Raw genomic sequence first — 16,430 nt, forward strand, 5'->3', positions numbered from 1 at the left:
TACTTTTATTTCATTACAACACAAAGTAATCTTGCCTATTCTTAATTTGTTCCCCCCCTGACTTTATAGCTTCCTTCCCTGAGCTACCGTCTTAGTGATAACCTATCAAGTAAACATTTTTCACATATAATCACTCTCTTTGAAAACATATGTTCTGATATTATATGTCAATTATATATCAAATTAAAAAGAATACTATCAAAAAGGACGTAAACCAGAGGCAAATCTCCAGTAGAAGGAAAATGATGTGTTTGTATTGACAGGTAAATCAGAATAAAGAAAGTGCTGTCTATGTGGCAGATGGCTATGATGGAAGTAGAAAACAGAAAAATTTCTTATCCACTTGCCTACTATATATCATCCATTGGACACCTTAGAGTAAGGTGACCAGACATCCCACTTTTTAACAATTTCCCCTGGGATGTGGGACAAATTGTTAAAAAGCGAGGCTGTCCCGCCAAAAGCGGGACATCTGGTCACCTTATGAGAGGCAACTCAAATTCAACATGTCTTGACTAAACAAGTCCTGCCCTTCAAGTAAAACCAGCAATGTCAATCCCACTTTCCCTATGTTATCTACCATGTTGTCTAAACCTGTTGTCTTCACTACTTTGCATCTCAACCCTCTCCAACCTGGCTTGTCTACACTGCTGCACTAAAGCTCTTAAGATCCACAATGTCCCACATGGTAACAAAACCAATGAACAGTTTTCTGATCACATAAATTAAAGTTTTGGCAGAAAACTGAATTTTGGGACAGCGTGGATAGACCTGGAAAATATTATGCTGAGTGAAATAACCCAAACTAAGAAAGACAAATATCACATGATCTCTTTTCAGAATCAGAGGTCACTGTTAGCCACTAACATAAAGCTCTGTCTGTAAACTGAAAACTTGGCTTTCCCTTTAAAGGCAAGAGGAGTGCTATAAGTCATCAAAACAAATATTCAATGGAAAAAGGCATCAATGAGCAAACAATGTAAAGAAGGTGTGTTAAACTTGAAGGGGACCAAGATCAATTTTAAATATAATTTTAAAATAAAATATAATAAAGACTAATTAATTTGTACTTTTATATTCAGGGGAACATGATGTGTTTTGTTAAAATGAATTCACAGATATAAGTTTATAGCTGATTTAAAGGACACTTTCTTTGCAGAAATCTAAGGATATAAAAATAGTAAGTAATAATGGAAATGAGTCATTCATTCACTCTTTCATCCAGCATTTTTTGGACACATTTATGGAGCACTTCTGTACTGTTAATCAACATTGCTTCAACTACTAAAATACAACTTTTGAACTGGGGCACAAATATTCCCAGTGAATTAGGATATTTTAATACCATTATAAATAATACTATTTTATTAAATATAAGAATACTTAAAATATCTATTTAAGTCTTTAAAGATACAAAGTATAGTAAATAATGAATGGGACAGGGGAAAATATCCTGAGAAACTTTGAAGTATGTGCTGAGTATTTCAGACATAATCTCTCTTACCCTCCTGTTTCCAGGCACTTAAGCCAGTCATATTTTTTCTAGTGAAACATGGTTTTCAGAAGCCAAACTGTCAAATTCATTACACAGAGGCATGCCACTAAATAATAGAAAATACCAAAATTCATTTTGTCTTACTTAAAAATATTTTTATTGATTTCAGAGAAGAAGGAAGAGGGAGAGATAGAAACATCAATGATGAGAACCATTGATTGGCTGTCTCCTGCACGCCCCCTAGTGGGGATCGATACTGTCAACCCAGGCATGTCCCCTAACAGAGAATCAAACAATCACCTCCTGGTTTATAGAATGACTCTCAACCATTGAACCACACCAGCCAGGCTTATTCTACCTTATTTGAAAAGAAAAAGCATTCTTCAAGAGAAAATTTAGCGGAGACCGGTTTGGCTCAATGGATAGAGCGTCGGCTTGGGGACTGAAGGGACCCAGGTTCGATTCCGGTCAAGGGCATGTACCTTGGTTGCGGGCATATCCCCAGTAGGGGGTGTGCAGGAGGCAGCTGATCGATGACTCTCTCTCATCGATGTTTCTAGCTTTCTATCTCTCTCCCTCTCTGTACAAAATCAATAAAATATATTTAAAAAAAAAAAGAGAAAATTTAGCCCTAGCTGGCATGGCTTTTGTGGATAGAGCATTGGTCTATAGATTGAAGTGTCCTGGGTTTGATTCTAGTCAAGGGCTTGATCCCCACTAGGGGGTGTGCAGGAGGCAGCAGATCAATAATTCTCTCTCATCATTGATGTTTATACCTCTCTCTCCCTCTTCCTTTCTCTCTGAAATCAATAAAAATTATATATATATTTTAAGAGAAAATTTATAGGGTTTTGACATTTACTAAGTGGCATCTATATGCCAGAAAGTTTAAGTGGGTTGCTTCATGCAATCCCTCTGACAAATTTATTTTGTACTGATTTCCATGTTATGGTTATTATAAATAAGGCTTTGAGGAGTTAAGTAAATGGCAACAAAGTTAGTGACAATAATAGCAAGAAAACAACAATAGCTAACTTTTGTTTAGCATTTGATATGTACTAGGTACTTAATATTATAAGACTTACACAATAGTAGTTTTTCTTTGGCAAGTCCATAGGACCCAGAGAACCTGGATAATTCACTTAAGCCCTGGAGGCCTCACATGTTAAGTGTGGGTAATTATAACCACTTTCATTTGGAATGTAAAAATTAAATGGAATTAATTTGTATAATTTTCAGCACATTGCCTAGCACTGAGTAAATGTTCAATAAATGATAGTTTATATTGAACTATATACATCATATCTCCTCGTTTAATAAGAAACCTGGTCATAGGTCCTTTGAATAATAAAAACAAAACAAAACAAAAGCTTATAATTTCCTATGTCTATATTTCCTATTCTTCCTAATTTCTATTAATAAAATCATGCTGCTTTTCCTTTCATGGTTTGTCGGTATGTAAAAATCACCTAAAATATTCTGACCAAAATTTTAGCTTTCCTTCTATTGTGGAAAAGTGGAAACTCTCCCTTTGTTCTCCCTCTCATTTTTTTACCTGTGGTCTATGACTAAAGCACAGCTACTGGTAGATACATTTCCTATTTGGGGGGAGATCTGGACAAATAAGTGATGGCAATAAATTTCCATTTATTAGATTGTTTGGAGAACTAAAAAAAAATTCCTGAAATCCTTTGTGTGTAAGTTCTCAGAAAATCTTGATTCATTTTCAGTATTCCAATGACACATACATTATTCCAAAAGAACTAGACAAAGTCCTTTTTAAAAGGATGAGTTGAAAAATGTAAAGAAAATTAGTAGAACCTTCCAAAAAGTATTGAGATTGAGTTAAATTTATATTTGATATTCCTTCTTTCATAATTCCCAACTCTGGTGTTTTTTATAATATTCCATCATCTCACTCCAATGCCACTTCCAGAGAAATAATAGAACCATCTTCTAAAAAAAACCCCTATGCTTATTTTACTCCTCAGCATGTATGCCTTCTCTGTAGCTCATCAGCAAAGTCTGTCAGATGCTGAAACATTTGTAGAGACTATCTTTTTAATCTTCAATCCTCAGTTCTTAGTTTCCTTTTTAGGCTGCTGTGTGCTTTGTAACAAAGAACAAGTGGCTTGATTGCCTTGCTCTGCCTAGCTCTGTGATACTCATTTCACTTCTCATCAATGAATTTCAAACCCTGATCATTGATATAAATGCTTCCACAAAGCTTTCACAGGAGAACAGTCTGCAGTCACTTGCAGAGAGTCCTGACCTTTCCAATGTATTTTTCCTGTCCTGCCCCCAATCATTTTTATTCTCTTTCTTCCTCTCAGCAGAAATGTGGAAGCACTCCCCAATTCTCATATGTATGCTCAACTGATACCACAACTCATTAAAATTTGAAACCATTTAAATATGCATATAAAGAATCCCCATTTTATTCAAGCCTTTTCAACCCAGAAAGGCTAGTTCTTTTCTTTTTAAGGCACATTTTATTTTTCATGTTAATATTGTCTTATGGTATGTAGGTATATAAAATATTATTTATGCTCTCAAAGTCTAAAATATTTGATAAAAATAGAGACATATATTTATCAGGGTAAAATTTATCCCCGAGTATCAATAAACTCATAACAGAAAAGCTAGTTTATATATATATATATATATATATATATATATATATATATATATATATAATTGATTTTGTACAGAAAGGAAGGGAGAGAGATAGAGAGCTAGAAACTTCAATGAAAGAGAAACATTGACCAGCTCCTCTTGCACACCCCCTACTGGGGATATGCCTGCAACCAAGGTACATGCTCTTGACCAGAATCGAACTGGGGACCCTTCAGTCCCCAAGCCGACGCTCTATCCATTGAGTCAAACCGGTTTTGGCAAAAAGGCTAGTTCTTATACCACATTCCTATACTTTCAGTTTGGAAAACTCTTAAGATTTTGCCTATACTCCTTCACTGTTTGACACTTCTCTATTCAGAAAAGCTTTACTTCCTCAAGCCCTAGCTCAATTGCAATCTTTCCCTCAGAGCCTACTTCTCCCATCACACACCTCCCGTCTCTAGCAAAGTTATCCATTGATATTTTATGCTCTAGCATAATGGTCAGCAAACTCCAGACTGTCTTTGTATGGCATATGAGCGAATGGTGTTTACATTTTTATATGATTGGCCAAAATCAAAAGATGAATAATATATCACATTATGTAAAAATTATTGAATGTCAGTGTTTATAAAGTTCTTGGAACTCAGCCACACCCATGTATTTACTGGTATATGTTGCCTATGGCTGACTTCAGGCTACAAGTTCAAAGCTAAGTAGTTGAAAAAGACTAGATAGTCCACATCATCAAAATATTTACTATCTGGAACTAGAGAACATCATGCTGAGTGAAATAAGCCAGTCAATGAAAGAGAAATACCACATTACCTCACTCATTTATGGATATTAAAGAACATTATAAACTGATGAACCAAAAGTCAGATATAAAGACAGTAAAGCAACAAGCAGACTGTCAAATTATAGAGGGGAGGGGAGGGAGATCTGGGAGAGATAAGAGATCAACCGAAGGACTTGTATACATGCATATAAGTACAACCAATGGACTCAAAACTCTGGGGAGGGAGGGTATGTAAGGGGGGGCAATGTTAAAATATGTACACAGATAATAATTTAATAATAAAAAAAGATTTTAAAAATATTTACTATCTGGCCCTGTACAGAAAGTTTGTCAATCTATGCTTTTTTACCTTGCTACTCCAAGTGTAGTCCAGGGGCTGCCAGACTAACATCACCTGGGAGCTAGTTAATAACACAGAGTCTCTGGCACATCACTGGACCTACGGAATTAATATCAACATCTGAACAGTATCCCCAGATGATTCTATACATAATAGGTTTGAGGAACATTTTTCTAGTACTCATTGTGTTGTCTTAAAATTGTTTGTCAATATTTAACAGGTAAAAAAATAGAAATATGACCAAGATATTAAAATGTAAGAGTTATGGAAGATATGTGTGATTTAGGACACATCTGGGTCACTGCAAAATAACAGTGTAATTCATTGTACTAAAATAAAGTACAGCCTCAGCTGGTTTGGCTCAGTGGATAGAGCATCGACCTGCAGACCAAGGGGTCACAGGTTTGATTTCGGTCAAGGGCACATGCCTGCATTGCTGGCTCAATCCCCAGTGGGGGGCGTGCAGGAGGCAGCCAATCAATAATTCTCTTCATCATTGATGTTTCTATCTCTCCTTCTTCCTTCCTCTCTGAAATTAATAAAAACATATTAAAAATAAAATACAATATCATCATATTAAAGAAGAAATAAGAAAGATTCATTCATTTTTATTTTTTTTTTGCCAAGAAGAAATCTGAGCTAAAATTGTTATCACTTAGTAATGTATTTATTCAGTAACATCACATTTCAATTATATTCATGTCTATGCTATGAAGTCCATATAGTCATATGTTTATACTATATTATATATATTGTACTTCTTAAGCATGAAACAATGCTTTGATCCTAAATACTTTATAGGTTGTGCTATAATTCAGTTTTCAGAATTTTGAATTTGCTTGTTTAATAAAGCATAGCACTGATTTGGTTACCTGACTATGAAGTTTTTGGTGCATGAAACAGGGCAAGAAAAACCTATTCAAAATCCCTGTTGGACTGCTCAACAATTCAAACTAGGCATTTGTAAGTGTCAAATGCTTGCTTAGCTAATGAGGAGGTGGCAATCTCCAACTAATCACAAACATAAATGTATAAATATAAACTGAGGTAAGTGCTATGAAAGTTACACAGCGTTATCTATGAGAGCATATAACAAAAGAAGTTGACCTAGTCTTGGAGGTTTGGGAGGCGGGGGGGGGGGGGGGGCACTTAGAAAGGTGTCCCTGTTCCCAGGAGAAATATATTTTAGGTTGTGCTCTGGAGGTTTAATATAAGTAAATTGGTGATGTGAGTGTCAGGAGAGGTAGGAAATGCAAGGAAGTACTCAAAACAGCGGAGAGAGCATGATGTGTTCAAGGAACTGAAAGTAGACAGTGTAGCTGAAGCATTCATGTGGGGGGTGAGGGGAAAGGGCAAACTATGCTACTGAAGAGGTAGATAGGGGCCAGATCACGCTGCCTTTCATAAAACATGATAAAGGTCTTGGCATTTGTTCTAAAACCAATTAAGAATTGGGAGAATGGATTTGAGAGTGCACATGTGTAAATGGGGCAATTAGTTAGAAGGCTGTTTCAGTGCTCTGAAAAAAGATGATGGAAAGCTAAACTGGTATGAAGAGAGTAGAAATGGAGTGAAAATGTTTAGAAAGTAAAGCTGACAAGTTAGTGATGAATTTGGTTTGGGAGCATAAGGGATAGAAAGATGTTCAAGGATGTCTCACAGTTTCTGGCTTGATCCAATCAATTAAATGACAGTGTCTTTATCAGTGATGCTAAGAAACTTGCAACACATTGATAACATGTTCTCATATAATCTAAACCCTAAGAAGTCAATGAGAATATTCAGTGGAATGTAATTAATTATATATAGATGTTAATTGATATTTACTTTTAATAAGCATATCACAATTATGATTTGATTTTCATATTAGTGTATTAGTATCTCTAAAAATATAAATAAAGATAGTTTTGAAGAAGCTAAATAAACAAACCTACCTATATATACAAAGCGGAAATAATTCACAAAGCCATGTTAGCAAGCTCATATATGCAATGTATTACTTGTCTGGGCCATATGGTAAATTTTGGTAGGGGAAAATAATTTTTAAATAAGAGTGAAATTAGATAGAATAGGGAAATATTTGTTTCACACATGTAAAATTTCCCTAGCCATTAAAATATCTGTATTTTATTTAAAAGATATGGGATATTTTTTTTTTATCCTGACCCGAGGACATATTCATTGATTTTTTTTTTATTTGAGAGAGAGAGGAGTTAGGGAGAGACAGACAGACAGAGAGACAGAGGAAAATATTGATATGAGAATGAAATATCAATAGGTTGCCTCTTGTACACACACCAGCTGGATATCGAAACCACAACCTAAGCATGTAGCCTGACCAGGAACTAAACCTATGAACTTTCGGTGTACTGGGGAATGCACCAACCAACTGAGCCACATCATCCAGGCTGGGCTTTTTTTTTTTTTTTTTTTAGTTAGAGCAATATGTACTAAAGTTAAGACTAATAAATATTTTTAAAGAGTGAAATAAAAACAATATTGTTTATGTCATACTCTTTTATCACTATACGATGTGCTGATTTACTTGCTGCAGTTACTTAACTCATACCCATATTTTATATTTAAGGTGATACAAATGTTTTGAAAAGTATAATTTAAAAGTACAAGCATATTTTTAAAGGCATATGGTTAAAAACAATCAAAAAACATACACATACAACTATTTTCCTATTATCTAGTATGGATGGACATGTAACTCTACTTTGTAATTATTTGACTAATTATGTTTTCAAAATAAAGTAATTTTCACTTATTTTGAAAAGTTGAAATATCTTAGAATGTGTGCCTTCAAAATTATATTGTCAGCCTTGTTGGATTTTGGTGCAAGTTACTCAGAGTGAAAAATATGTACAGTATATAGTTTTCAAGTTATTAGTTGGCTCAATTAGATTATTAATTCCAATAAAATTGTCTTTAGGTACTTAGTTAATGCCATGTTTTAGAGTTCAATTGATTATTATAGAGGACCACTTAAATTTTTAGAATATTGATAAAAGTAAACAAAGTAAAATTATCTTATTAAGTTTCAGATTTTTCTATGCTTTAAATGTGTGTTTATATTCATTTTCTAAAAAGCATACCAGAATGGGTACTTTTCTTCTAGAGGTGCAATTATTTTATCATTTTTAGTTCATAGTTGTCATTGAATTAATATCAAATATGTTAATAAATATGTATTACGTGCAAAACACTGTTAGTTCTTATAGGTGGTATAAATGGCATATATGCTGCACAGGATACATTATGATATTATGATATTTGTATTATTATTTGTATGATAATACAAATTCTGTACACCTTTTGTGAGCTTTGATTATGTACCATTTACTTTAACCAAACAAAGAGTTGAACAATAATAAAATAAAATATATTTACTTTTTATTAAATCCAAGAATTAAAATATTTGTGAAGAAAGAAATTAACTAAAATGCACTGCAAAGTTAAATAAGGAAAAAGTCTATCAATGTAGGCAATATTTGACTTTCATTAGAATCTATGTCTTAAACTTATTTAGTAACCTAGAACAAAGAACTCTGATATACTCAGGTATATATCAGAAAACTCATAATGAAACACAATCCTGTTAAGAAAAGCTGTATTTATTTGTAGTAACACAAAGCCACATAAAAAAAAGATAGAAAAATAACATTTTGTTAATATAGGTGTTAAGGGACTGACAAGTATAAATCCTGCCATAACATTGTAGAGGCGATGTATGTACACCATTTCTTCATTACAACCGCCCTCTCTGTGAAGAAGCTTTACATAGGATTTTACAGGTGGGAAAAATTAATGTTTACCTTTAATACTTACTGATATTACAAACCTTATCCAGCTCAGGAGGAGCACAGCTGTCTAAGTGATCATTTTCACAGGAGACTTTGAATGCATTACCTAAGTTATTACTTTATGGGGATATCACTCACACATACCGTATATGTATATGTATATGTATATGTATATGTATATGTATATGTATATGTATATGTATATCATAGTAGCATAGGTAACATTATAACAGCTTAAGGGAAGATATTACTAAGTTTGAGTGATAGCTAAAAACCAATCAGGTCAACTGACTTTTATTTTTTAAGATCAATTGAGTCTTACATAGTTTAAAATAGCCACAGAAATCACCAGGGACCCACATTTTAAACACTTGAAGAATTTCAGGTGTAGATGTATAACCATTATAATAAAGTTCTTGGTACAGTGAAAACGAACACATTCAATGCCATTATTCTCCATAAATAACCAGTTTCTAATTAAGTATACACTGTGCGTAAATTTTTCACGTTACTAAAATTCCCTGGAGATGCCAGCCTTGTGGAGAAGTGAAAAAAGAACAACCTTACAAACTTACATGATGAGATTTGGGGCATATTTTTTCTTTCAACCCATTGGGGAATTCAGCATTAATATGTGTCTCTATCTCTGGATGAGATAGGCTTGTTAGGTATTTCCCCCCTTGGGATTAATTTGTATATCAAATATTCTTCAATTAGCAGGTGGATAAGAGCAAGGTGTCAACAGGCCTGTGTATAAAGAGGAGTGCACGGGCCTGGGAGAAGAGCAAGGAACAATCATGAAGATAATATGGTAAAGATACATGGTGCTGAAAGGAAGATACTAAAGATGAAATTGCTTTTCATATTCTACTAAAGCTGACCTTGGTTTTTACTACCAGGCAGGGATTACTATGCCATTGATATACGTGGGATGGCCTTGTATGAACACTGTTTGAAGCCTGAGTGTGAACTTACCTTCATGTCCATGTTAACTTGTTTCACAGAAAACATCTTCAGGCAAACTCAGATCTTCACAGACTTATAATGAGTGGCTTCCTGTGCATGCTCAGAACAGCTACTGGGGTTCTTTAAAATTGTACATTTTACACTTTCTGAATTTCATTTTTCCCCCATGAAAAGGTGCCTATAGCATCATGAACTTTTTCAATACATATTAAGCAAAAGAGGTGTAACCTTTGTCATCATTTTAAATGGTGAATCAATAAACAATATAGCAGGACAATTTGATGTTGGCCATCCTAACATTATAATGGCTACATTATAATACAGCCAATTTGATGCAACTGTCTTGATGTAAAATCACTTTTTTCTTTTTTGATCATTAATAATGTGTACAACAGACATTCCCAAGTCTATTCCATCCCTAACCTCTCTCCAATTTTGATAGACTTCCACATTCCCCTCTATTTTTGTATTATGTAATATTTTATATAATGATATATATTAATTTTATATTAAAAGAACCTGTTAAAATTTTACTGTCAAAATATATTAACCTCTATGATCTTATCAGTTCTTTTTTCAGCTCTATCATTTAAAAAACATTCTGTAATATTAAATATATGCATATGACTCTAAGAACAATCAAGGATTTAATTAAATATTCCCTGTGCCCTCTGAGATTCCATTTTGACACACATTGCCTAACTTGTAATATTGTGCTCAGAAAGCCTACAGAATTCAAAGTTGTCAATTCTCTGCATCAGTGTTGTTCAGCATTTATAACTTGATAACTTCTTTTTGAAAAACAGTGTTATAAGTCTTCCCTCCTACTTCTTCTGAGTTTTTTTAGGACTATTTATGAGGACTAGTTTTAAGAGCTTTACTTTCTAAAATTTATAATAGAAAAACAATAGCTGGATTTCCTATGCCCTAATCTTAGATATGAATTTGTTTCTTAAGGAGAAAACTGAACATTCATATTTTGTTTTCATTAACTTAATTGTTCTTATTTATGCTATCTCATTTTATATTTATTTCATATAAAGTCAGAATAGTGGCTAACTGCTTTGGCAAGAGTGTCTGTTTAACACATTATATAGTAATAAATGATCCTGAGATTTTTTAGGTTGCATTAAATAATATCCTTCAAATATTGTAAATCACTAATGGTAATGTTTTACTGGTTCAAAAGTAGGTCTACATCAGCAAAATAATAGGAATACTTTAAATATAATGGTTGATATTATTGCAAAATAAGAGTCCTTTCTAGGTATGTGTATGTGTATGGATATACTTACAATTATTTTTGAAGGATGGTGAAGGTTGGCCTATGGATGCTCGTGGATATTGATTAGTTGATAACCCTAAAAGCAAACATTTAAAAAAATACAATAAGAACTCTATCAATAAGGTGCTATTTAGGATAACAATTTACACTATTTACATATAAAGCATAACTGAAAAGTAATGAGGCTGATATCCATAAGTACCTGAACAAAGACAGTCTCATTTATATGTCAGTGTCAACCCTTCAGTTAAAGTGGAAATGAAATATCAGTTAAGTATTATAAAAGAATCAGCAAAATTCTAAATCTGATATTAAGAGAAAACATTATTTTGCACAAAATAATTACAGACCAGAAGTACTTAAATGGTATTTACCAATAGGTATTAAAACAATATTAGAAGCTAGAAGGGGAAATGTCATCTGAATCACCATTTCAGTACCAATTATTTTTAAAGTGTCTATTGACATTATACATTTGGGAATGTGAAAACAAAACATATTAGCCAGCAACATTTATGTAGTAGGAAAAATAAATTAGGTGTAACCACATTAATATTTAACATGTTTTCATCATAAAATGTTTCCCAAAGCACATAAAATATAACCAAAAAGTTTTAAATACAAAGATTTTCTTAAAATATAAAGCTGTGGGAACCCACGTAGAGCCCCAGAGTTGCTATAAAGATTATTTTAAGTTGAAGATATTTTGAAATTCAACAGATGCCATGTGAGGGGGGACAGGGCTAGGGGTAGCCAGAGCTTCCCTTATCTGACTAAGAGCAGCAACTTCTGGAAAATGAGGCTACCATAAATCCCTTCTCCAGGGGAATTTTATAGCTCTGAAGGAGACAGAAAACTCTTAGCTGTACAGACAAACCTTACCTCCTATTTGTTCTTTTAAAAACTCATTTGTCTTTCCTAAAGAAATCTATTTTTTTTATGGAAAACTTTTCTCACTCCCCACCCTCTTACCACTAAGGTAGGTATGTATGTAAGCCTTTAATTTGAACAATTAAACAAGCCAGTTCCTTTCTTTTTTGACTTCCATATACATATGAAACAAACCTTTATCACCCATTAATCTCTTTTGTCAGTTTAATTTGCCCAGCACAGTTACAGAACCCAAGAGGGTAGAGAAAAAAACTTTTCCTCCCCTAAAAAGTCAATTCTTCCATTTATCCAGGTGAGTAAAATGAAGCGATTAGCAACCATTAGAGTTATGGGAAATACATAGGAAATGTCAATTATCAAATTATTTGAAGACATTGAAATATTTTATTATCTCACAGTTATGTTACCATAATTGAAGTACAATGGAAAACACAAGTAATAAATTCTAAAACTACATTTAAAATTTTTAATGCAACTACTCCTTTAATCAGCCAACAATGGATTATCCATACAATGAATTATAACAACAAATCTTTGTGTTTTTCATTCCTTATGACAGTAAATAAAAATAACTTCTTACTTCAAATTAGTGAAAACCCACTTGGGTAAAAGTCTTTCAACTTTAATCTAAATTTCAGAAAATACATTTAATATTATAAATTTGAACTATCATTTTTATTTCTCTTACAGCTCCAAATAATACAAAGATTTATTGAAATAAATATGTGAGAACATATTATCACATTATTCCTCTATTTTAATGAAATGGTAGGGGACCTATAACAAATAAAAATAATTTCTTCATGAAAAAGACATACACCTGGTTCCACCTAGCATGTTTAAAGAAGCAGAGGTATAAAATAGCAATCATTGAGCAATGATGAAACTTCATGCTCAATGAAGAAGCTGGTGGCCAAGTTATTAGTCTGTACATTAAAAATTATATGTAGAATTATAATAAAGCATGAAATCATTTCAATACACAATAGTGATCCATTCTACTTGCTGTAGCTCCCACTTAATTTTACCTAATTGTACAAGTACCCTTCCAGGGAATAAAACTTGTCAGAGAACAGCTGCCGGTGCAATTACTTCCCCCTAATGGTTATCTGTGAAATTGCAGACAGAACAAATGTGAGCTGTGATGGATACACCATTTATTCATGAAGGATTTATTTATTGTACACACCCCCACCTCTTGGGGGAAGGATTGAGATATCTTATAATGAAGCATTTCTGCTCTTTCATTAAAAAGCAAACCATCTGATAGTTTAAACTTTTTCTTTAAGACATCAACTGAAAATATATTTTCTAATGTTTCTAAAATTTTACTGTACATTTCTAAAATTTTAATTAATTTTGAAAAAGTCAGGAATACCTAAGTGGAATTACCGTATTTTTCAGACCATAAGACGCACTTTTCCCCCCCCAGAAGTGGGGGGAAAAAGTCCCTGCGTCTTATGGTCCAAATATAGCCTACACATATACTTTAAAAAAAAAGTTTTTTTACTTGCCCGGCTCTGTGTGGTCTCTGTGTGCTTACCAGGCTCTAAAATGGTTCTAAATGCTGCTGTTTACTTTACAGGGTTGATTACATGTGTTTATGACTGTGATGTTGGGTTTTAATGCACATAAAATATTTTAGGACACTATTTGTTTCAGAATCTTTTTTTCTTCATTTCCCTTCTCTAAAAACTGGTGCTTCTTATGGTCCGGTGCGTCTTATGGTCCGAAAAATACAGTATATATATTTTTTCTTAATTTATGTCTCTTTCTTTAACCCCAATTGTTTCGCCCTTCCCCTAAGACCATGAAAGTTTTTACATTAATATTTTGCCTCTATCATATGCTCTCCTTTTCTAGTCTTTTTTTCCTCAGCTATTTATACATAAACCTGAGATATATTTTATTATCAACTTTCTGTCATTTCAAGTATTTATCCATCTTACCAAACTGTTATTTTTTAAGTTCCCACATGATTTCGATAGATTTTTTTTTTCCTTTGCAGCTCAGTGACTCTAGATAAAAAAGAGAAATACTCCTGACCACAACCTGGCTCTATATATTAATCCAAACATTATATAATTCCTTCTTACAAAAGTAGTGCATAGAATATTTTTCAATGTTACATGTACTATTACCTCTGATGGTACTTATAATTGATTTATAAAGTAACATTAAGGGTAATTTTGTTATTGTTCAAGACAAATTTTATTCTACTTTTCTTACAAAAGTTACTTATTTTGCTATTAGCCTTAATATACAATATAAAATAGTACTTTCAATTCTAAATTCTGCTTTATAAGTCATTAAGAACCCTGTGAAAATGTAATTGGTTAAGTTTCTTGCTTTATTTTTCATCAGTTGAAACACTAGAAAAAGGGCAGGCATTTAAGTGGAATGTCTATCACAGAAATGCCTATCTTACTGTGGCTAAAAGTCATCAGTTAAATGGCAATACTAAATTCTGAGGAGAAGGAATAAATGCCAGCATTACAAAAGAACTAATGTACTTCTTTGGAATTACATGGATATTCAATATTTAAAAAGAAGAGAGTAATCTTTCATTCAGGATTAAAACATCACCACATTCTGCCCAGCCGGTGTTGCTCCATGGTTGAGCATCGACCTATGAACCAGGTCACAATTTGATTCCTGGTCAGGGCACATGCCCAAGTTGTGGGCTCAACCCCCAGTAGGGGGGGAGCAGGAGGCAGCCAATTAATGATTCTCTCTCATCATTGATGTTTCTATCTCTCTCTCCCTCTCACTTCCTCTCTGAAATCAATAAAAATAAATATTTTTTAAATCACCACTTCAAATCCAACTACTTTGATTTTTAAAAATTGTGTATTAATAAAGTATCATTTTATTATAATAAAATGTACATGGTTTAAATACAGAGTTTGATCAGTTTTGATAAAGGTATGTACACCTGTGTAAATGCCCCACCAATGAATATATAGAATCTTTTCATCTTCCTGCTCCCCTCCCAAATTCAGGCAACCACCTTCTATTGCTGTAGATTATTTTTGCCAGATCGAGAAGTTCATATAAACGGAACCACACTGTGTGTTTTTTTTGTCTATTTGTTCTATCCTTTGTTTAAAACATTGTTCTCTCTTTCACTGAGTATTTTTATTTTATTTAAAAAAAATATTTATTGCTGAAAGTAATGCATATGTATCCTTATTTCCCCCATTGATCTCTTCTAGCCCTCCCCCACCCCCACTTCCGCCCCAGGCCTTCACCACACTATTGTCTGTGTCCACAGGTTATGCACATATGCATACAAGTTCTTTGCTTGATCTTTTCTCACCCACCCACCCTCCCCCACCTTCCCTCTGAGGTTTGACAATGTGTTCCATGTTTCTATGTCTCTAGACCTATTTCATTCACCAATTTATTTTGTTGAGTGAGATCATGTGGTACTTGCTTTTCTCAGACTGGTTTATTTCACTTAGCATAATATTCTCCAGCTATTCATACAGTTGCAAATGGTAAGAGCTCCTTCTTTTTTATAGCTGCTTATATTCCATTGTGTAAATGTACCATAGTTTTTGTATACATATATCCTTGCCTGGTTCTGTTGATTTATTAACTTAAATTTCTTAACTTTCTGTTCAAGTTACCATGGATTATTTAATACCTCAATATTTGTCTAATATGATTCTGCCTTTAAAGTTACTGGATCATGTCAAAGAGAGCAACTCAGTGTACTATGGAAGCAATTACAAAAGGCAAAACCACTGGAAAAAGCTTTCAAATACAAAATGGTACATTGTTTAACACATTCTCATATTTAGCACAGTGCAGATAAATAAAAAAAGTTATTTTCTAGTATATATAGAGCATATACACTTCAGAAAAAGATTAAAACATATATTTGAGAATATAAGTAGAATCTGTTTATACACTTAGTGGCCAGATTATTATGATCTCTGAAAGCATAATAATCTGGCCACTCAGAGTATATGTAAATATATATATATATATATATATATATATATATATATATATATATATATATATATATATATATTAGAGGCCTGGTGCATGAATTTGTGCATGGGTGGGATCCGGCCAGCCTGGCCAAGGGGAGGAGGGGACATGGGTGGTTGGCCGGCCTGCCTGCTGGTTGAACTCCTGGTTGAAGGGACAATTTGCATATTAGCCTTTTATTATATAGGATGTACACTGAGTGGCCAGATTATTATGAGTTCAGTGTA

At 33.3% G+C, this 16,430-nt stretch overlaps 1 protein-coding gene across 1 annotated transcript in view; it reads right to left on the reverse strand.

Moving 5' to 3' along the window:
- The window catches only part of HTR2C (5-hydroxytryptamine receptor 2C), a 392,965-nt gene that overhangs the window by 356,963 nt on the left and 19,572 nt on the right, over positions 1 to 16,430 (reverse strand). The window contains exon 2 of the mRNA XM_036454459.2: positions 11,321 to 11,386. The gene's annotated coding sequence lies outside the window, so the exon portion shown is untranslated. The remainder of the gene's footprint in view (positions 1 to 11,320; positions 11,387 to 16,430) is intronic.

This window comes from Pipistrellus kuhlii, unplaced genomic scaffold, assembly GCF_014108245.1.
Source record: "Pipistrellus kuhlii isolate mPipKuh1 unplaced genomic scaffold, mPipKuh1.p scaffold_m20_p_29, whole genome shotgun sequence".
NCBI classification, from domain to species: Eukaryota; Metazoa; Chordata; class Mammalia; order Chiroptera; family Vespertilionidae; genus Pipistrellus; species Pipistrellus kuhlii.